Source organism: Periplaneta americana, chromosome 6 (genome assembly GCF_040183065.1).
Source record: "Periplaneta americana isolate PAMFEO1 chromosome 6, P.americana_PAMFEO1_priV1, whole genome shotgun sequence".
In the NCBI taxonomy this organism is placed as follows: domain Eukaryota; kingdom Metazoa; phylum Arthropoda; class Insecta; order Blattodea; family Blattidae; genus Periplaneta; species Periplaneta americana.
In genome coordinates, this window is record NC_091122.1 from 127,992,750 (window position 1) to 128,016,324 (window position 23,575).

Here is a 23,575-nt window from a genome sequence, read left to right on the forward strand (position 1 = left end):
AAATACCGTTATGTGCGGGGGCTGATTCTGTTGTCTTTTGTTCAGCAAAGTAAGGAAGATACAAGCTGCACTGGTGCGTATTGGAAGTTGAAACACTAGTATCTGAAGTTGGAGACGGACGTGTGTGAAATTGTGAGTGTGTTAAATTAAAAGAGGATTAAAACATTCCTCCGTAACACCATGACAGAAGACCAATTAAGTACATTGGCTAAGTTGGCAGTGAAAAAAAGAACTTGTTAACAACATTAGAGACTTCAATAATAAAGTTACTGATAAGTTTGCATCTCTCAAAATTAGGCGCATGGAGTTTCTCTACAAATAAATCCAGATCTTCAACACCATCTACAATAGCAGTGAAGGTGAGTCCTAGGAATTAATTTTACTCTACTCTTGTTTAATGGTTTTAATTTTGGTTTATATGCGTAGATTTGGTACAAGCATATTAGAGCTCGTTTATCTCTGACGTGTGACTCAGCTATACGAGAATATATCAGTGTGTTCATTACTCATATGTTTTTTTTTTTTGTGAACACCCATCCAAGAAAGGCACGAGCCGCTACTGAATACGAGCCACCACTAACCTCAGGGCTTTTACTCGTTAGTTGTCATGTAGTCTACAACACATTCAACTGTATTACTACCTATTCTCCAATGTAATAGTTATATCACAATTCGACGACTTTTTATTCTCAAGACTTAGGTCTTGGGCGAACCCTACTCAATTCCTATAACATTACAAAGTGTGGTCAATTCTATCTTACAGTCCTTACACCACACCTTTCTGGTGGCAGCGACGGTGGTATAAAAAGAAGACAAACATCACGAGCGGACGTTGGAAACAACAGCTGTGGGGAGCTATTCTATCATATTCTACAGTGGCTGTTATTAAACAGATTACAAAATGCTCAGGTATGTACAATCAACATATTGCCTAATACTAGTGTAAATCATATTAATTGATTACATAAATGTTCTGTATACAGAATCAAAGTATGATAAAATACAATATGGTGTATTTATATAAATTGATTAATTAAAGAAAGAAAATTTCATCTAAATAAGAGGACTCAGGGAAGGATGCAAGAATAGGGTAAAGATGCCTAATTCCGTGATAAAATTTCAATTGACTGCCATGGAGTTGTGGTCTCTGACTTTTAAGTTTTTTAAATACCTAACAGATGCCAGGAGATGACTTCTTTTCAATTCTATTGGCTACCCGCCTTTTGAATAGAAGCAGTCGACTGCAGAAGCTTTTGTTTAGTGAAAGGTGGTTGACCAGTAAGTTTATCTTTCTCTTGTGACCGCTTCTGAAGAAACATTTTATATTTGAGGTAAGAATTAGTACAGCATTATAAAAATTATATATTATTGTAGATTATAGTCAGTTGAATCAATGTGTATGATTATTTAAACATTATGAGACAATAACAATGCTACAGGAGCTTTCTCATTTTCGGATTTATTTTCATATGTCTTCTTCCTGGTTCACTCGACCAGTGATGTCAACGCTAAATTGTGAAAATGTCTATGAAAGAAAATAGTTCTTGGAAATAATAATAGAAATAAGTTATAGAAACCAATTATAATTATAATATAATAATAGGGCATATATTTAACTTAATTACTGTTGTCGTTGTCTAGTGCCTTGCATCTGGCAATGAAGCCATTAGCAGTTACTGTTGTTGTTAGGAATATAAATAATGAGAAATAATTGTGTTATAATTCAATTTATTCCAATTTAATTTTGTATTGAATTTAACTTTCAGTTTATTTTGTTCATAATACATATATTAATATATAATATGTATTCTTGTAGTTACACAAGTATTTTCTATGAAATTGGTTACTTAGGCCCTTCTTCTATGTTGTAATTTCTTGCTTAATCCATATTAAAACAATATACCATGACTTTAATGTGTTTTTTCAAATACTTGTTTGTTTTTTGAGCAGTTAATGAGCATTATTTTAGTACCACGGAATTAGGAAACCACTATCACGGAATTTAGATCCCTGTCACGGATTTAGGAGCCACTGTACAACAATGAAGAATCATATATTATATACCAAACTTGTGAAACTGTTGACACTGAATGTTGTAAAAACTGTAGCTAAAGGTCCAAATAACGTCGTTTAGGTGGTATTTGAAATTTTTATTACAATTTTGGCATAAATATAGACTTTATTAAATATGTCACGGAATTAGGCAACTTTACTCTACTTGCATTACCGTGCTGAATGGCGATACCAATGCGCTGATGTAGATATTGACTGCTTTGAGGGTCCCCAGAAAGCTGCACTAAACGTCTGCCTATGGTGGAGATAAGAGCTTCACTACACCATGATCCAAACGTTTCAACCGCAAAAGGATAAAAATATGTTGTTGTTGTTGTCTAGTGCCTTGCATCTGGCAATGAAGCCATTAGCAGTCGTGCTTTCCAATACTTCTGAACTGTAGTTTCTTCTGATCTTAATGCTTCACAGGTCTTCAAGTGATCTTCATTCATTTCTGCTGGATCATTACACAGGACACATTGGTGAAGCTGAGATACCTATTCTGTAGAGATGACTTGCTAGACAGTCATGATTTGTCAATAGTCTGAAGGCTGCAACTGCTGTTTTCCTTAGTCTCTGGGGGATTATATCTGGGTAGGAAAGTAGTGTAATCCATTTTTTGTCTTTAGCAGTTGATTCTATTTCTTGTAGGTATGAATGAGAAAATTTTGTAGTGATCAAGCGTTTTATTGAGGAATATGAGAAATTAAATTTAGGCTTTTGTTTTATTGTTGTGCCTTTCTTTGCAAGTGTGTCTGCGATTTCATTCCCTATGACTCCACAGTGTGCTGGAATCCATCGGAGATGGACAATCTTATTAACTTTTTGGAGTTGTGTTAACATTTTGTAGCATTCTCTTATTTTTGTTGACTTCTTTGTAGTATTGGAACATATTCCCTGAATTGCAGCTTTAGAATCTGAAAGAATTACTGTCTTGTTATATTTATTTAAGGGAAGATTTAATAATTGTCGGAGAGCAATGTGTATAGCCTCTATTTCACCATCATAATTTGTTGTGTCTCTGCCAACAGAATGATAAAAGGAAAAATGTGTACATGTAACCCCAGCTCCAGTAAGGTTTTCTGTGGTGGATCCATCGGTATATATGTGTAGCCATTCTTCTGTAGGGTATCTAGTATTGATCGTTTCCAGTGCTAGAAGTTTTTGTATTTCTTTTGGTGTGTCTGATTTACTTATTTCCTCTGTTAATTCCAAACTGATGTAAGGTAGTGATGCGCCTCCTATAGCCTCTCCTACCCAATTCCCAACCTCAACCTGCCCGTGGTACGCCCTGCTTTTAACAGATGAGGATCTGGGGACCGAGCCACAGCGGTATAACTGTTTCATCTAAAGTGGAGGAAATGCCATTTACATAGGTGCTGGCCTATCACAGCACAACAGCGTCCCTCAGCGGCACATGAGGGAAAGGTCGGTGGATCTAAATAACATCTATTTAGTCCTCCCGGCTAGGTCCGAAGGACCCGTTGACCAACGACAGGTGCGGTCCCCCTTGCATAATGGGGGTTTAAGTCGGGTGATGTAACTGCCACATTGTAAAAACTGGTGCCCGTTAAGAAAACAGTTACATGAAAGCCACAACATACATGAGTATGAGTCCTAAAGATAAATATTCCGGAGTTAAAACTGACCCCCAATTGGATCTCCGGGTGGGGATATCTTTAGGCAAATCTCACCATACCAATTCCAATATTTTAAGGATAAAAATATAATTATCTGTAAAATGTTTATGTTTATGATGTTTACTGACAGCAACACTTTCTGCTGCAGATTCTGGTGTCTTAGAGTTTGAAGACAGATGAGAAGGGGCCAGTGTATCCACAGTCGTCATCTACTGTCATGATTGTTTCACGAGGTGAAATCAACGTCGACCCTAGTTGCCTGGCTGTTCCAGCGTGGCTCTTCCTCTTCGGGATGCCCGTTACCTGAAGGTCTCCGGTATCTCCAGCTGTTAGCAACCCGCGTAGAAGCTCACTGACCAGTTGCTGGTGACGAGGTCCGAGGATCGACGGCCAACTAGTCAAGAGATCCTTCATCTGGGTGAGTGTATTACTAGTCTCGAGAGACGTTGTTACAGGCATCCAACAAGGAAAACTCAGTGCGCAGAAACCAGCGGGCATGACTGTCTTGCGCAGATGACATATGCTCCCGTTCCCAGCATGCTCTCACGTCTACTGCAGGGGGGTAAGAGGGGTATAGCATGCGCACCACAAGGAGTTCGAGCTGAGTTTTGCTTGTAGGATAGCTATAACCTTTGTTATAATTTCCTAAAATATTGGTGAATGTTAATAATTAGAGTGAAAGCCCATTAGACCATGGCACAAGCAGATCAAGATCAACGAATTCAATTCTAGAAGACCAATTGAACACTTTTCTAAGACAACAAAGAATAAGTGCTGAATTATCCGTTACACCTGCTGCTAAATTGTTTGAAAATGGTTTTTCAGGCGAACCATCCACGCTAAATGAATTTATTGTTAATGTTGAGTCAGCTAGGTAATTAATAAACCCAAATCAGGAGAATATATTAATCAAACATATTTTAGCAAAGATTACAGGTAATGCTAGGAGAACTTTAAATATCCATCCAACAGGTGAAACAAAACGGGGGGATATAAAGAAAAAACTAGAGACACATTTTGCTGTACAACGAACATTTATGTACAATACAATCCAAGTCTGTCAGGTAAAACAGAAACCCAACGAAAGTATTACTCAATGGGGGGGGGGGGAGGCAAGAGTCGAACAATTGATTGAATCTACTTTAGACAGTACTAATTGCTTCACTAACTCTTGGTCAGAGGACGAGAAAAAGGGTGGACAAAAGGTAATAATTAAATTAGGAAAAAAAGTTTTTCTAAATGGAATTTTCGTTGATTCTGTGAGAGAAGCAGTTGCGGATGAGAAATTCTTAAAGGGACTGGGCAGTGATGCCTGTGCGATTAAAAAATTTCAGTACAGAAGTTTAGTTCAATATTTATAGGCTTTTATTGCTCAGATTTGTATAAGAATTTTCATGATTATACAATCAGTCATTCTGAATTCAATGGTATAAAAGACAACTAATCAGTTTCGTATCCAAGTGTAAAAGAAAGGTTCTAAATGATAACCTGTTTTCCCGCTTTGCTAAGTGTATCTCATTCTTCTAGTGCATATTACTTGCTACATGCTGCACTCATATAAGGTGACTGCACCATTAGTCAGCCTGTTAACAGTACTGTAATATACTAGAGTAGTTTCTGATAAGAAAACCATTGAACATTAGTTCCTTTATTAATCACCATTACAAACAAATAGTCTAGTTTTGAAATTTCACATGACATAACATTGTAACTACACTTTTTGGACTAAAAATAATACATTTTCCAGTAGTAACAAATTCTCCAGTATTCGGCCACATAAATCCAGTGTCCAGCCAGTTTCAAACCAGTACTCAGCCTCTAAACCAAATTTAGGTTAAATTCAATTTTACTGTTAGAATATGATAAAATAAACATTATATAATAATAAATTTCTAAATTATAGACATCAGCTCAAAGAATTTTGAGTGACCACAAGGGTCCTGAATACAATAAACATGTACAATAATGTGATGTGATACATTAAAGAAAAAAGGAAGTTAATTGTTGAAGGCAAATATAAGTTGATTAATTGAAATAGAGATGATGATGTAATATTTGAAGAGAATCCTTGATAATATTTATAAGAATAGACATTACATAATCAAAAGGAATGTGAAGTTCCTTAAGATAATTCCATGTGAATTTTGTGATTGAACCTTTACTGCCAAACAGCAAACCAATGACGGACCATTGTTTAAGAGGGACATTGTACTTTTGAGAAAGATACGGCAGACAAGGTACATATATGGACTTCTTCTCAATATCAACTTCGGTGGCCTGATTTAGGTTTCTTTCGAAACGGATAGTAGGGTCAAGAACAAGAGCCCGTTTTAAGCGTCCGTTGATAGCAATAATGTCTGCCCATCTAAAAGAACCATCTGATGATACACAATGTACTTCCTCATGAATCTCCCAATTTAAAGTTTTTAACGATATCGCCAAAGCATGTCGTACACGATGATGTCTAGCATTGATCAGCAGCTCGCCTTTAGGGCATTGTCCAAGTGTTTCAAGCTCACTACAGTCTGGATGACGGCAGTGGGTTGTGCTTAGAGTTCTGCCCGGTACTGTGCGAACCGCCGAAATATTGCTTGACATTTTTAAAGCATTGGTCCATTCTGAAGAAGATAGGCCCTTTCGATTGCTTACCCATGAGTTAGCCTTGGGGAGATCACTATAAACAATAACCCCTTTACCACGCAAGGTATGGTTTGTCCAAGTTTGGAATGCGTCATTTCTTAAGTGTTTACGAATTTTACGACCTGACCAGTTGATAGCATCAATAGCTGTGATATTCAATTTTGACAGAGCAGAAACTTTTTCACTTACAAGGTCCCTAACATTGTGGAGATGGGAGTCATCAACACGAAGAAGAGTATTACAGATATTTATGTGTTGCACATAAGCTTCCCAAGATGCTTTCATTAACGAAAGACCACGATATTTTTTAGGGGAGTAAAGCATTCCGTCTGGGCAGTCATGAGGAAGACCAATAAGCTCTTTGCATGCTCCTCTCGTAACTTTATCTAAATCATTAAGAAATTTGGTTTTGATTTGGTAGAGTGGAGGACACTGTAAGGGATAAGTAAGAGTGGGCCAGAGATATTGATTCATAATCGTTACCTTCTGATCAGGTTTTAATAAATGGGAGAGACAGAGTTTAGAGATATTTTTACTGAATGTATACAGTATTACAAAAAAAAATTAGAAGGAAAGACAGAAGGCATTTCTGAGGTAGACACTATTGAAACAATATTCCTTAAAAAAAAAAAAAAATCAGCAAAATGTAATATAAATTTAGCTTCCCTTAAGAAAAGGTTTCCAGATTTGACAAAGCGTATTACATATAATTTGGAAACACACCTAAAAGGTAAAATGATATACATTTGAAACGCTTAGGGAATCGAATATACAAAATGTCAGAAAAATTTACACCTAAGTAGCGTTTGTGCTCATTTACAGTTAAGAAGGGGGGGGGGGGAGATCATCAGATAGGTTAGAATGATTGGAATGCCATATACCACGAGAAAAATAATAGTACGGATTTATTGGCATTGATATCTAAACCAATGAACAGCCATCGGTTAAGATAACTTGAAATTTCCATTATCACTCCCATACAAATGATTTCTCAATATCTGAACCAATCCTTTGAGGGCACTAATAGCTATTTCCTTCACAATGCTGTGTGTTAGGCCCAGTTGACAGTGAAATTATTTACTCTCTACAATATCATATGGCAATGCATTAAGCTCAGTACATTTGAAATGAAACCAGTTTGAACAATTATCACACCCAATATTTTTCAAATCTTCATCTCCAACGTCACTAATAAGTTCATCATTACAAGCAGTACACAGTTGTCTTAAATAATTGTCCTCTTCCTGATATTCATCATCTGGATCAGCATTTGCATCTGAGATGAATGTAGATTTCCTTTCTTTGTCTTTGCTATTTTTCATAAGAGATTTTCGATTCTCCCTCTCCCCTTTTCTCTGTTGTTTTAATTTTGTTTCCTCGATTTTGGTCAAGTTCTTTTTATGGAAGAACTCATGTCATGCTGCTGATGAAATAGTACATGGAACTCTCTCTTTAACATGTCGTTCCTTTTTTGTATTTGATAAGGGACCTGGCCAGAACAGATGCTCTTCAAAATTTTGTCCCTCTTGCAATGTCCCATACTAATGTTTAAATTATTTTGCCGAATCTCAAGCAAAGCTTCCACTAACGCCCTCTCTTCATATTGGTGAATCGGTCGTTTCACCTTTTTAGTCGAAAACATTTTTATTTATAGGCCTATCTGTAAAATATATATTTAGGAAGCAAGTTGTAGGGAACTTCTCATGAGTTCTACACTATTATTATTACATTATTTTATTTAGATTTTAATATTTGAGATGGTGGCTGACTATAAGTTAATCAAGATACCAATAGTCAGCCTATGTGTCTTACTAGGCTGACTACTGGGTTTTATGCATTTAAACTAAAATATCATGGTCTGACATTAAAGGCCAGGCTTTAAGCTTACAGATGACAGAAAATGGTCTTTAAACTCAGTGTGAGCCATAGTTCCAGTAATCAGCCGCCTAGGCTGACTACTGGCTTCTCTATCTTACTGAAGTCTCCTATAGTCAGCTCCATTGAAATACTTAACCTAACACTTTTAAAACACAAATTCAGTGCTCATTTAACTATTCTAGAATATTTCAAGTCACTCAATCATTGTTTTAAGTGGCTATGACTTATAATAACGAAATACTGACCTTATAAAAATGACACTGCACGTTGTTCAACGCACAAGAATATCACACAACAACAACATGGTGCTCTCCACAACATGTTTAGAGGCTAACTATTGCTTTATATTTCTCACATCAGAGGTTACTAGAGGTTCGAGGGCAGGACAAAGAATGGCAGAGTACTGGTGAGCCAACAGAATATGTACATATTCTTTGATGTACTTATTTTTTTCATAATTATGCCAAGATGGCTGACTACTGGGAGGTGGCTGACAATAGAGTGAACTACCCTACATTGAATTTTTTAAGTTTTCTAGTAATGTATATTGTAAATTCTAAAGCAAAGTTTAGTTAAATATTTCACCCCTAGTGAAACAGAAAAAAAACATTGAACTTTGTTTAACATTTCTTGAAAATTTTCAATCCATATATATATATATATATATATATATATATATATATATATATATATATATATATATATATATATTTCTTTCTCTTGTTATGTGTGTGATATTCTTAAACCCACAGGTTTAGTATGTAGAACACAGGCTGCAGAAAACACTGTAAAAATTTGATGTAAATTTATTCAGTAGTTTCAGAAAAAAATGCACTTAAGTATGAAAAATGCCAATTTACGGAAAACTGCATTAAGAAAAAAAAAGGATGCATGAATTACATGCACCACCAGATTTAAAGAGGTTATTTAGGGGGCTTATCTGCAGAAATACCCCCCCCCCCCACAATATTTATATTGTTTTAAAGAGTAAGTTTTGTACTTCATTTTTAAAACACAAACTATAAAATCGGACTTTTGACCCCTAATCACTACCTGGTTCCCTTAAAAGAAGTGATAGACAGAGTGGTAATATAAGGTTCTGGCAGAAGGTCTAGTGTAAGATGTAGTAAAGAAGTAAGCGGTACAATGGTACCCAAAAGGTTCCTACAAAACCAAGTGAAAGTAAAAAGAGAAAATGTGCACGTAATAGAACCCATCAAATGTTACAGATGCAATCAGACAGGTCACTTTGTAAGAGATTGCCAAGTGCCTGAGTGTGATAAATGTAAAAGAATAGGCCATAATAGTAGGGAGAGCAGGAGTAGTGTAAGAGATAAATCTGCAGGTAGAGGAGTTCGAGGTGGTGGCTTTCAGACAGCAACCACGCAGGAAAACTAGAGCAGGACACACCTACGCAGTCGAGGCTGTGTTGCTGCACTAACACGGACTGCTGTGAAGAAAATCAAGAATTCTTAATACATATTGAGAAAGCTAAGATTCGGGGGATATGAACTGCATTAATAGATACAGGTTCAGGTGTATCTTTAACCTTCAGGCTACCAAGCTCTAAGACCAACACCAACTACCAAGCGGGGTCAGCCAAGACCCCGAGGAGAAATTGCTTTATAAAGAACAATGAAAACAATTTGTAATGAAATACTTAAAGAAAATTATAAATATAGTGCATTTTGAAAATACAACATATTTAATCAATGAGTTCGGAAACAATACAAGTCCATTTTTACCTTAACCTAACTGAAATTTCCTTCTCTAGTACACGTTTTCATATTTCGAATTCATACATTCATGTTTTTCACAATTTATTTCGTGAGTTCAAATTAAAAGTTCAGACTAATTTGGGGCAGGTATACTTTTGACAATAAGAGTAAAAATATTCACAAAAAATAAATAGGGTGTACAACTGAACAGAAGAAAGTTATGTAACAAATTTCACATCTGAAGTCCACTTCACAGTTTCACTGCGTGGAAGACACACTGTTTTGGTTTTTTTTTCTTTATATAGCTTTCGCACATGCATTTTTTACACATTTCACAGGATTCACTAGCATTCCTGTCAGTTTTTCTAGGGCACAACTGACATCGGCTTTATTATATAGCTTGATTAGAGGTTCACCATCTTCTCTTCCAATAGGCTCTCGCTCAGAAACAAGATATCTCATTGCAGTTATTGCTGGTTTGTGAAATACTGCGGGATGCTGAAGTTGTCGTTTCACTTTCGGAATGATCATCTCCTTCCCAAATTAGAGCAGAAAGTTCCTTCTTCCGTGCGTAGAACTTGACTGAAGATGTGGATTCTTCACCTTCCATACTATATAAGCATTGAGACACCCAATGTCGACAATGTTCAGGGATAAAACATAAGGTCATCGTCTTGTGGTTGTTTTCACAGAATATTCATTTAACATTTTGTCCATAGACTGCGCTTGTTTGAGAGCAACGTAAAATCAGTTCCTCTCTATGGCAGTGAAACATGGAAAGTGACAAAATACCTCACTCATAAACTGCAAATATTTGTGAATCGTTGTTTACAAAACATATTGTGGGTATGGTGGTCGAACGTCATTTTCAATACATTACTTTGGAAGAAGATGCAACAGAAGCCCATTGATCTGGAGATAAAAAGGAGAAAATGGCGCTGGATGGGACACACCCTGAGATGCTCAGAAGGAAACATTGCTAAAGAACCATTCGAATAGAATCCTCAGGGGAGTAAGAGAAGAGGAAGACCCAGGATAACGTGATGACGGTCTGTTCAAGAAGAAGCCCAAAATCTAGAGAAGAACTGGAGAGAAGTGAAGGTCTTGGCCGCAAATAGATCAAAATGGCGCTTTTCTGTTGTGGCGCCATGCTTCCCATAGGGAGACGCAGGACATTAAATGTATATATGTATTTTGTCCATAGTATCGACACCCCCCTTTAGGGGTAGGCAATAATACCTTGGGTATTCATTGCCTATTCTTTCTCATTGTTCCACACAGTGTCAAATATTTCTTGTAAAGTTCACTTGCAAGTGTAATAGATGTAGGAAAGAATATCTGTCGTATTGCCGTATCCTCTTTGTAGGCAGCTGGTTAGATCAAACACTATTCTTTGATATTGATTTTTTTCAGGAGCAGCCCCTTCTTTTCCAGTGTACACCTGTAAGTTTATTGCGTAACTTGATTCTACATCAACCAGGGCCCAAATTTTTATTTCATACTTAGCAGCTTTTGACTTCATATACACAATGAAAGGGCAGTGTCCTCGGAAAGAAACAAGTTGTTCAGCTGCAATCCTAATACACATCTTACAATAGATGGACTTACGGTGGTCGAAAAACAAACTGAAGACATCTCTGATAGCAGCCAGTTTATCATTTCGTCTTCTTTCATCTCTTGTAGTAGTGTCATCAGATCTGATGAATGTCAATGAATGCTGAAATAGAGTTCGAGACATTGCAGCAAGAAATATGTCTCTTTTGTACATGGGATCTGTAGTTCATAAGAACTCTAAGACTCCCGTTTAGCTTTCAAAACACTCATGGTTATCAAAAATGCATACATTTCATCGACATCTGTTGGCAGCCATTGTCTCTGTTTTTCTGGATTTTTTTTGTATTCCATTCTTCATGAAAAGCCTGAGCCTTTTTATTAGTAGTCTACCATAATTTTTCAAATACTATCATCAAAAAATATCTTGAAAGCATCATTCATTATCTGAATTCTCTGAGATGCGCACATAAGCCACGGAGGCACTCCAACAATATTTTGAACTGTTCATCGCGTGGCTTTTGGCAGACTTTTAGACAATGACATTCCATTTTTACTCGTATAATTTTCATCAATCTGCTTATCATCATTTTTATTTTCACCAACATCAATATCACTATTTTCTATTTCATCTGCTACTTCTTCAACGTCTTCTATTAGTCTCTCCTAATTATGACAGATCAGCTACTTCTTCATTTTCACTCTCATCCTCACTCTGTATCATATGAGTCACTTCACCAACATGCTCCTGATTATGTATGTCATATATTTTCCTGTCCCACTCCGTGGCGTCGTATTCTAAGGCATCCTGCCGAGGACTCGCATTACGGAATGCGCGCTGGTTCGAGTCCTCATGAGAGAAGAAATTTTCTCATGAAATTTCGGCCAGTGTATGGGACCAGTGCCCACCCAGCATCGTGATGCACTTGAGGAGCTATGATAGGTAGCGAAAATCCGGCTTTGCAAACAAGTTATAATGGCTGGGGGGATCATCGTGCTAACCACACGATACCTTCATTCTGGTTGGATGATCGTCCACCTCTACTTCGGCATGTGGACGTGAGGCCAGCAGCCAGCTGGTCGGTCTTGGTCCTGCAAAGGGCTGTAGCGCCATGGATTTATATATTTTCCTTCCTGACATTTTTAGGTATCAAGAAGAGTAATCGTGTACAATTCAATCTAAACTAGTAATCTTCTGAATTAAAAGTGAAGACAAATTCCCAACAACAATGGAAAAACAATAAGAGATGCCTGAAAGGTTTACCAACAACACCAAATGGGCAAAGAAAATAAACTGGTGACAAAAGTTTTGTACAACACAAACTACCAAGAGGGGTCAACAGAGACCCCACTGAATAAAAATAAATATTATTCTCTTAGGGATGGAACACTTATGTAACCAACACCACAGACATGACGCGATAAACAAATCTGACAATAACAAGAAGTATCAATGTGCACAGATACCGTTTTCACATGAAAATAATACAAAGATTTGCTTCGGGGTCTCTTCTGACCGCACTTGGTAGTCTGAAGGTTAATTATTAAAGATAGAATACGATCAAATATACCTATCCAAAAGGAAAAGATACAGATTTCTGGTATAGCAGGAAAATTGCATATCGAGGGATGGATAGAATTGAATATAGCAGGTACTGCGTTAAAAGTGTATGTCATGGCTCAACTACCCAATTCTAATTTGTATATGATATTGGGGAGGGACTGGATAACACAGTCATCATGCTTATGATTACAACCCTCATTAACGATCCCTAAATTAAGTGAAAGTATTTGTTGTTTTCCTACTAATGAAATTGGACCAAGGTATTGTCCTAAACAAGAAGTAGCACCAAATGTATTATATAGCTGAATGTATAGTAAACTGTGTTGATAATAAATTTTACATATGTGCCATAGTTGTAATCCCCTGATAGAGGGGAAGAGAAGGTCTGATGGCCTTATCTCTACCAGGTTAAATAAATAAATAAATAAAATAAATATTTCTGAGAGTGATGCAACTATACATGAAATTCCTCTTTTGGATAAACTCATGAGTAATAATCAATTCAAAAATTGGAAGGAACAGAAAGAATAAATAATCGCTTCATCTCATTACTCTTCAATGTCTTTTCATCTCATGTTTCTCCGAACTCAAATTGTACTTTATTTTTAAATTTATCATTGTTCCGTATTCTCTCCGCAATCATATTGTATTTTTCATTTAACCTCTGCTTTGTATTCTGGATCCTAGTGGTCAGCCGTAGATTTCGGCCACATGTCCCAAATTGTGGAAATTGTTGTAGTCATTACGACTAAGTCATATTAATGAAGGCAGAGATGAAATCGTTCAGTTGTGCTGTGAGTACAATGATATTTTTCGTTTACCAGGAGATCAGTTAACTGAAGTTAAGGCTGTAGTCCATTCAATCCCAACACCGAGAATAGATGCCTATAAACCCATAACTTAAAAAATTTACAGATTACCTAAACAACATTAGGAGGAAGTAGAAAAATAGGTGAAAGCAATGCTTGAAGAAGATATAATTCAACCAAGTAGTAGCCCATGGAATTTTCCTCTAATTGTAGTCCTAAAAAGACGAATGCCTCTGGGAAAAAGAAGTGGCGAATCTGTATAGATTCCCATCAGTTGAATGCAGAAACAGTAGGAGATAATTTCCCTTTGCCAAATATTCAGGACATTTTGGATAAATTTGGTCGAGCTCATTATTTCTCAGCCCTAGATTGTGTTAGCAGATACAGCTTAATCCTGAAGATAGGTGTAAGACTGCATTTAGTACGCAGTCAGGTCATTTGAATTCAAACGAATGCGATTTGGATTAAAGTCAGCTCAGGCAACTTTCCAAAGATTTATGAATATTATCTTATTTTCATTGATAGGAATTCGCTCTCGTGTTTATTTAGATGATTTGCTTATATTTGAGGAGAGTCTAAAGAACATAATGAGAAATTAAGAGATGTATTTGAAACATTTCGACAAAAGCAACTTCAAATCGAACCGGATAAGTGAGAGTTTTTTTAAGAAAGAGTTAAAATACTTAGGACACACAATAGGTATTACCACAGTCTAGCATATACATTCACGAAGCTTGAGTCGTGAGGGTGCTAGAAACAATAGAATGTGTAGATACTATTTTGCATTGTCTGTAATGAGGCGATATTAGTGATCCTAGTGGTTAGCAACTATCAATGGATGCATATTTACTACGTACTGAGCTTCGTGACTATACTAGAATGTGGTATTATCCCTGACGAAGAGAAAATTCGTGCTGTTAAACAATTTCCAACTCCGCAAAATGCTAAAGATGTAAAATCATTCCTAGGACTTGCAGGATATTACCGAAAATTTATTAATAAATTCAGTCAAATAGCAAAGCCGCTAAATGATTTATTAAAGAAAGAAATGTAATGGACATGGTCAAAAAAACAAGAAGAAAGTTTTCAAACTTTAAAGCAGAAATTAATGGAATACCCAGTATATTGCAATTTCCTGATTTTACGAACGCTTTTATTTTGATAACTGACGCTAGTAATCTTGCGATAGGAACCATCCTTAGTCAAGGTAAAATAGGAGAAGATAAGCCCATAGCATACGCTTCACGTAATCTTAATGGAGCAGAATTAAATTATGGTGTGACTGATAAGGAACTCTTGGCATGTAAGCATTTTAAGTCCATGTTTACTAGGTTCAAAATTTACCATTGTAACTGATCATCAGCCTCTGAAATGGAGGATGAATGTAAAAGACCCGGGTTCACGAATACTGAGATGGAGGTTGCTGTTAAAAGAATACGATTTTGACGTTGTCCATAAGGCGGGAAAAAGAAACGTGAATGTCGATTGCTTAAGTAAAATCACCATCTTTGTGAAATACGGAACTAATGAAATTTCAGAAGAACGAAAATCTCTATTACTGAAAGAATCGCACGATTGTCCCATCGGAGGTCACTAAGGAATACAGAGAACCCATGAAAGGATTAAATTGCATTGCAAATGGCCCAATATGTTGGAAGACATTACACAGTACATTAAGAAATGTTGTTGTTGTTGTTGTCTAGTGCCTTGCATCTGGCAATGAAGCCATTAGCAATCGTGCTTTCCAATACTTTTGAACTGTAGTTTCTTCTGATCTTAATGCTTCACAGGTCTTCAAGTGATCTTCATTCATTTCTGCTGGATCATTACACAGGACACATATTGGTGAAGCTGAGATATCTATTCTGTAGAGATGACTTGCTAGACAGTCATGATTCGTCAATAGTCTGAAGGCTGCAACTGCTGTTTTCCTTGGTCTCTGGGGGATTATATCTGGGTTGGAAAGTAGTGTAATCCATTTTTTGTCTTTAGCATTTGATTCTATTTCTTGTAGGTATGAATGAGAAAATTTTGTAGTGATCAAGCGTTTTATTGAGGAATATGAGAAATTAAATTTAGGCTTTTGTTTTATTGTTGTGCCTTTCTTTGCAAGTGTGTCTGCGATTTCATTCCCCATGACTCCACAGTGTGCTGGAATCCATTGGAGAAGGACAATCTTATTAACTTTTTGGAGTTGTGTTAACATTTTGTAGCATTCTCTTATTTTTGTTGACTTTTTTGTAGCATTTGAACATATTCCCTGAATTGCAGCTTTAAAATCTGAAAGAATTACTGTCTTGTTATATTTATTTAAAGGGAAGATTTAATAATTGTCGGAGAGCAATGTGTATAGCCTCTATTTCACCATCATAATTTGTTGTGTCTCTGCCAACAGAATGATAAAAGGAAAAATGTGTACATGTAACTCCAGCTCCAGTAAGGTTTTCTGTGGTGGATCCATCGGTATATATGTGTAGCCATTCTTCTGTAGGTATCTAGTATTGATCGTTTCCAGTGCTAGAAGTTTTTGTATTTCTTTTGGTGTGTCTGATTTACTTATTTCCTCTGTTAATTCCAAACTGAAGGTAGGTTGCAATAATTCCAATGAATTTTCTCTTATAAGTAAATTTTCTCTGGTATTAGGAATGTTCAATTTGGATTTAATCTGTGTTACCTTTTCTAGGAAACTACTATGAGTTTTAAGGATTGAGGAAGGGAGGTTCTTTTCTGTCCGTGTAGAGTTTGGCAGTCGTAACATTTTCTCATGTTGGAGCAGTGCTTGTTCTTCTATTTTTGTTGTTAATGGTGGGATCCGTGTTAAGGTAAGCATGGCATCAACAGGTGTGGATTTAACTGCTCCAGTGATTAGACGAAGAGCCTGATTTTGTATTTGTTCAAGTTTATTGATGTTAGCATTTGCTGCTGTTATTAATGCTTCAGAACAGTACAAGAGGTTTGGTTTAATATACATTTTGTATGTTGTATTAAGGACTCTCCTTGCATAATGGGGGGTTTAAGTCGGGTGCCCGTTAAGAAAACAGTTACATGAAAGTCACAACATACATTAAGAAATGTAAAATTTGCCAAATTAATAAAAGTCAACAGACTATTCCAAAAGCCCCGTCACAAATAACAGACATACCCCAGAGTGTATGGGAAAAGATATCACTTGATATTGTAGGCCCTCTCACCTTATCATTGGAAGGAAATAAACATATTTTGACATGTCAGGATCTCTTAAGTAAATATCTAATAGCTGTTCCAATGCCAGAAATGACTACAGAGATTGTAGCCAGATGTTTTGTAGAATATATTATTTTAACTTATTGAATATGTGATGTAAATCTTACAGATCAAGGTAGTCAATTTATGAGTAGACTCTTTCAAGAAATTTGTAAGTTACTCAAAATAAATAACATTCACATCCGTGCATACCACCCAGAGTCTAATGGTAGCTTAGAAAGGTCCCACAAAGTTATAGTGGAATACACTGCAGTAATCACAAATTGTAACTTTCTTTTTGCGCTGGGGCATGTGATACATGTTTTCTATATCATTTTAGCCACCTGAATACGAATATGACAATAAAAACCGTTGTTGGTTACGGTTTTTCAGAAATTTTCGAATTTAAATTATATCCATTCAAAATGCTGCTTTATATAATGACAATAAAGTTAAATATTTACTGTTCAGAAGATTACAGCTTTCTTTTCTGCATTCTCTTTTATACTGGGCTTCAGGTACATCACGAGCTAAAGTCCAACAATAGTCTGCTTGCAAATTGGTACTCCACTGTCCTTGGTATCTTTTTTTCATAGTTGAAACTTCTTGATGAAAGCACTCACTATGCGCATCACTAAAACCGTCACATTTCTCTGGGAAAAAAGTCAAGATGGGAGTGAAGTAAGTGAATTTTCAAGGGCATGTTACAACCCATAGTTTCATACGCCAATAGTAAATTTTGCACTAGTTCTTCATAGTTCTCACTTCTACGGTTACCCAGAAAATTTAATACAACCTCTTTGAATGCAATTCAGGTGGCTCTCTTTTTTCCTTTCAACAAAGATTCGAAGTGATTGTCCTTCATTATTTTTTCTAATTTGTGGTCCACTGAAAACTCCCTCTTTTATTTTTGAGTCACTAATAGCAGGAAATTTTTCCTGGATATGTTTAAATGCTTCAATTTTATTATTCATCTCTTCAACAAAAATCTTCATTAACTCTAACTTAATGTGTAAAGGGGGTAAAATTACTTTACTTTCAAGTACAAAGGATTGATGTATAATATTTTTTTTCCCTGGCTCTAGTGATTTTCGTTTTGTTTTATAATGCTTATCTCGAGCACGACTGTCCCATTCGCACATAAAGCACCAAAATTTTGTGTAGCCTAATTGCATTCCAAGAAGCAATGATAAAACCTTCAAATCCGCAGATAATAAACCTTTCGTGCTTTAAATATTATCATTAAAGCACACTTTAAAGAAATACACGTCTGACACAGAATACTAACACCACAGAAATCTCCTGGTAAACTGAAGTGATTTCATTTGGCGAACCTGTTTCTCTTTCTCCAAATGGAACCGAAAAGGGCAATAAAACAATTTCCTTGATCTCCAGAGAACAAGGTGCTGGTGCAGGTGTTACGTGCTGTCTCTTCTCACTTTATAGATCTCTTGGATATGGAATAACAAGTTTTGATGGTGAAATCATTGCAATAAGTGAATGTCTCAGGAATCTTCTATGCCACATCAATAAATTTAGGAATGCAGTTATATTGTCAGACTCCAAAGCAGCTATTCTATCAATCATCTCTAAACACACACCTTCATCTCAAACAGCAGAAATAACTAAAATGCTCTCTCAATTAATATCACTCAATAAAAGAATTGTTTTCCAATGGATACCATCCCATTGTGGAATCCTGGGAAATGAGAATGCGGATGCTTTAGCAAAGAAGGACAGCACTGCTACTTACAGACCTGTTACTAAATCTACGTATTACTCTGTGAAGAGATTTATTAAATCTACATACTTCAACAAACAAAATTTGATAACTCAATCCCAAGGGAAAAAATGGAACTCTCTGCATCAAAATCCACAGTTAATTCCCGATTTACCACGAAAATCGTCTGTAGCTGCATTTAGATTGGCAACAGGCCATGATTGTTTGGCCAAACACCTGCATAGAATTGGAATATATCAGTCCCCTAACTGCCCATTGTGCAACTCAAACCAAGAAATGGATTCGGAACATCTCAAAATCTGTGCTTCAGTGGCTGGTCATGATAATATCTTTGAAAAATATTGGAGTGCAAGAGGTCAAATGACTTTATTGTCAAATGCCTGGCATTAGAACACAACAACAACAATTTCCGCTTCTAGAAGTGATTTTAACAGGGTGGTCTATTGCAAAATATAAACTACAGTAATGTAATTAAAGCTCACATGAAAGAAATACACGTCTCAAGTAAAATCGGGTAAACTCAAGCGAATTCATACCGTGAACCTGTTTCACTCCCTCCTAATAGACTCATAAAAGGGCAATAAAATAAGTGCTTCTAGCAAGGTGGCCTACTTACACTAATATTGTTTTCACATAATGGGTCGTCACATTTGTAAAACAAAATAATTACAGACGAAATACTGTGATTTTTTTAAATAAATCGAAATTAGTAGGAATTTGTTAGTTTTATGTCTGGCGCAAAATGACTGTTGTCCAGTGATATTTAAGATGTTTCAGTTCCACTAAACAGGATGAATGGGATAGATGGTTACCCTTTGGTATCTTTACTTATAACACAGCTCCTCACTGTAGTATAAAATTCACTCTTTATGAGCTTATGTTTGGTCGAATGGAAAATATTCGTGGACCTTTAAGGCAGGAAGCGAAGGTAATATATACCTATGATGTTTACGTGGCACAGTTGAAGCACAGGATGAGGTTCACTTGGCAGGAAGCGAGGGAGTTTCTCAAACAAAGTAAGGAAAAGCGAGTACTCGATGATAATAGGAATAAAGATAAGAAAAGTCATAGGCCTAATGACGAAACTCAGGGAGCAAAGAAAGGAAAAAAAGGAAAAGCTTGACCTATTATGGGTAGGTCAGCATGAGATCACTAATGACGTAGCTCGGGTAGCACAGAAAGAAAATTAGGGAACTATGACATAGGTCTGGGAGCCAAGATCTTGTTTCGAAAGGAGAATAGGAAAAAGTTGGACCTTCTGTGAGAAGGTCCATTTGAGGTTACTCGGGTTAATAAAGTTAACTTCGAGTTGTGCAGAATTGAGGGTAGGGTAAAGTTGCCTAATTCCATCATACTCCTAATTCCGTGATACTTTTTTTCACTGAATGTCATGGAATTGGGTATCTTGCTAGGAAGTTCACCGATGGCTCAAAAGTAGACGAAAGGTGCAATCTTTGGAGAAAGATGTCTGGCGCTATGTTCGAACGACAAAGCTTTGACTGACATTCAATTTTAAAATAGTATCACGGAATTAGGGATATCACGGAAATAAGAGATTCACTGTACACATCAACAGAGTAAAGGAATACAAAGAATAATTGTGTTTCTTTTCTTTTCAGAAGCATACCACGATGATTTTATGTAAGTGGTTAGCATTACTCATTGGTATGACTACTGTTAAGGTTGAATGCTTTTCAGCAACTCAAAATGAAGAAATCAAAGGACAGGCAGGAATATACTTTGATTTTGTAGCAAACGTGTGGTTCACTCCGCATCTCTGGGATGCCATTAGTTACGTAGACATAGGACTGGTACAACACCTGTATGATACGCTCAAACAAGGGATTGCAACTATACAGAATGAATGTAAAAATTTATTAGTATACACATGGTATCACAAAACGGTTTGTGAGCAAGGATTAGCTCACATCCTGGCTAAAAGAACTAGTGTACAAAGGCTAAGAGAAACTCTTGAAGAAATTATTGGACCAATGGTCAATAATAATAATAACAACAACATGTTTTGTAGGCGAAATTTCTAAAATTCTATTCGGCACTGCAACTGAAGCTGAAATAGAAATGTATAAGGAAAGAATGGATAAAATGCAGCAAGAACAACTTAACTTCTTGCATATTAGTTCAGAACAGTTAACACTTTTAAAGTCAAGTTTGGTAACAGTCAATGAAACAACTACGGAATTATTGTTAAATCAAAAAGCAATAAAAGAAACTTTCAATACTTTCCTTTCACATTACCAAAATCAGCGGGAAAGTAAGACGCATGGAGATAATGAGATTACAGCAATTAATCTAAAGATTAAACATGTTGAGTTAGGATACTAAGATTGTTATGAATATTACAATTTGTTGATCACAATAACAAATGTGCGACTTGGAATTATTCAACCTTAGGTTATAACTTACGAGAAAATTAAGAAAGTGTTACCACAGTCTAGTAGATACAGTCACGAAGCTCAATACGAGGTAATTATGCATCCATAGATAGTTGCTAACCACTATGATCGCTAATATCGCCTCATTACATACAATGCGAAATAGTACCTGCACAGTCTATTGTTCCTAGCACCCTCACAACTCAAGTTTCGTGACTGTATATACTAGACTGTGGTGTTATGTGAAACAATTCCTATCGATCTGCAATTACCACCTTTTCCATCACACCAAGTGGACCAGGTGATAACCGTAACTATTTATACAACATCATCTACGTTGATATACATTGTGAGAGTACCTTTACTGTCACGCGAAAAATTCAATTTATATGAAATTATTCCTTTTCCGGCAATTATGAATAATAATAGAACCGTTAAATTTATACAATCTCAATACCCTTACATAGCAACCAATACGTTGAGAACGAAAACGGCATTTTTATCTCAACAGCATGTGAGAGAATGCAAAACGATAATTGCTAATATGATTTGTATGGAGAATGTACCAATAAATCATACAGTGAAAGAGGATTGCCTCACCTACCTGATACATCCTACTACGACTGAATATCCAGGAGTATGTAAAGCATTTGAACAATATACAAGGTGTCCCATTTATCTTGTGCACATATTATAACTTTTTTTGTTTGGATAGGTATTGGAATTTTTGTTTTTGAGAGTTATGTTAGAACGAGGTGCTAACATGAGTGTAGAGATTTGGTGCATGCAACTACATTATGGTACAAGATACACGTGACGTCATCAATTTTTCAAATAGTACTACATACTTTAATCATGTTACATTGATTACACACATTAAGACGAATTAAAAAATGTATCACAATGTCACCTTTCCAATCAATAACAACAACAAAATGCAAAATGAATGCCATCAGAATGTGTCATTTGTTGTGGTGCATTAACTCAGGCCTACACAAATTGAAAGACGACTGACGTCTGTACACGTCGTGTATTGTGTGTTTGCTATCTAGCATGTAAACAAACCACAATAACTGTCCACGCCACAATCCAGTACAGTGGCCTGCACGTTCTCCGGACCTGTCGCACCTCGATTTCTTCCTTTGAGGAACTGTAAAGGACAGTGTGTACCAGAACATTCTGACAACACCAGATGACATGCAGCAACGCATTCGACAGACTTGTGTGTTCATTCAGCCAGCAACATGCCGGTCAGTCATGCGGTCTATCGGGGAACGCCTTTGAATGTGCATTAATGTGAATGGTCACCATTTGGAACATCTTCTGTGACTCTCAAAACATAACATTATCACATTGAAAGCACGTTTTTGTTTCGTTTTGTTGTCGTTATTGATTAGGAAGGTGACATTGTGATACATTTTTGAACTGGTCTTAATATGTGTAATCAATGTAACATGATTAGAGTATGTAGTGCTACTTGAAAAATTGATGACGTCACGTGTATCTTGTACCATAATGTAGTTACATGCACTCATGTTAGCCCCTCGTTCTAACATAACGCTCAAAAACAAAAATTCCAATTCCTATTAAAAAAAAGGTTATAATAGGTGCACAAGATAAATGAGACATTCTGTATACATATATAGTCTTACTAATAAGCCGTGTATAGTTTTTATACTAGACTTTTGCAGAGTTGAGACAGAAAACTTTACTAATAAACCATTCATAAGCAATGGATGTATAAACAGGCTGTAACTATACAATGGGAATTGCTTTGCAGTAGTTACATACACGAAACTCCTTGTTTAAGCATTGTATATAGAGAAATAATGGCCGCCCCTCTAACAGCTGTTCGTATCGACTGTCATTTTATGATGATGGTTGCCTTGTAACCACAGAAGAACAAATCAAAGAGAATAGAATAATTAGAATAATATTGCTGTATCTTGTACGCTTTGACCAAAATATAGTGTGGTAATCAATTAGCGTCAGTTGTACTATCGATACTTAACACGCCACACTAGACCACTCTATTGGATGCAATAGAGAAACTCAGATATTCTATTACCTTTCGTAACGAAGTAATGACGAAACTATGACGTAGCTGTGTAACAGTTATACTGTTATACACGACGTACGTAGAGATTATTTGTAAGGAATTTACACACGACATGTAAACCTCATTGTATAAGACAGTTAAACGTCTGTATATAGAGTTTTTATTAATAAGACCGATAATAGATACCATGTGGATACCGTTAACACATAGTAATGAATGGCTGTATGTACATCATTAAAAGGATGAAATAACTGTAGTAGGGGAACTAGGCCTAAAATGACATACCTTAAGGAAATCTTGAAAAAAAT

General features: G+C 36.2%; 1 long non-coding RNA gene across 1 annotated transcript; it reads left to right on the forward strand.

Annotated features, from left to right (window-relative positions):
• Window positions 1-536: 536 nt before the first annotated feature.
• LOC138702233 (uncharacterized) lies at window positions 537-20,782 on the forward strand. Its single transcript, XR_011332820.1, has 3 exons — window positions 537-909; window positions 3,841-4,110; window positions 20,435-20,782. It is a non-coding gene; the product is annotated as an uncharacterized lncRNA (long non-coding RNA).
• Window positions 20,783-23,575: the final 2,793 nt, after the last annotated feature.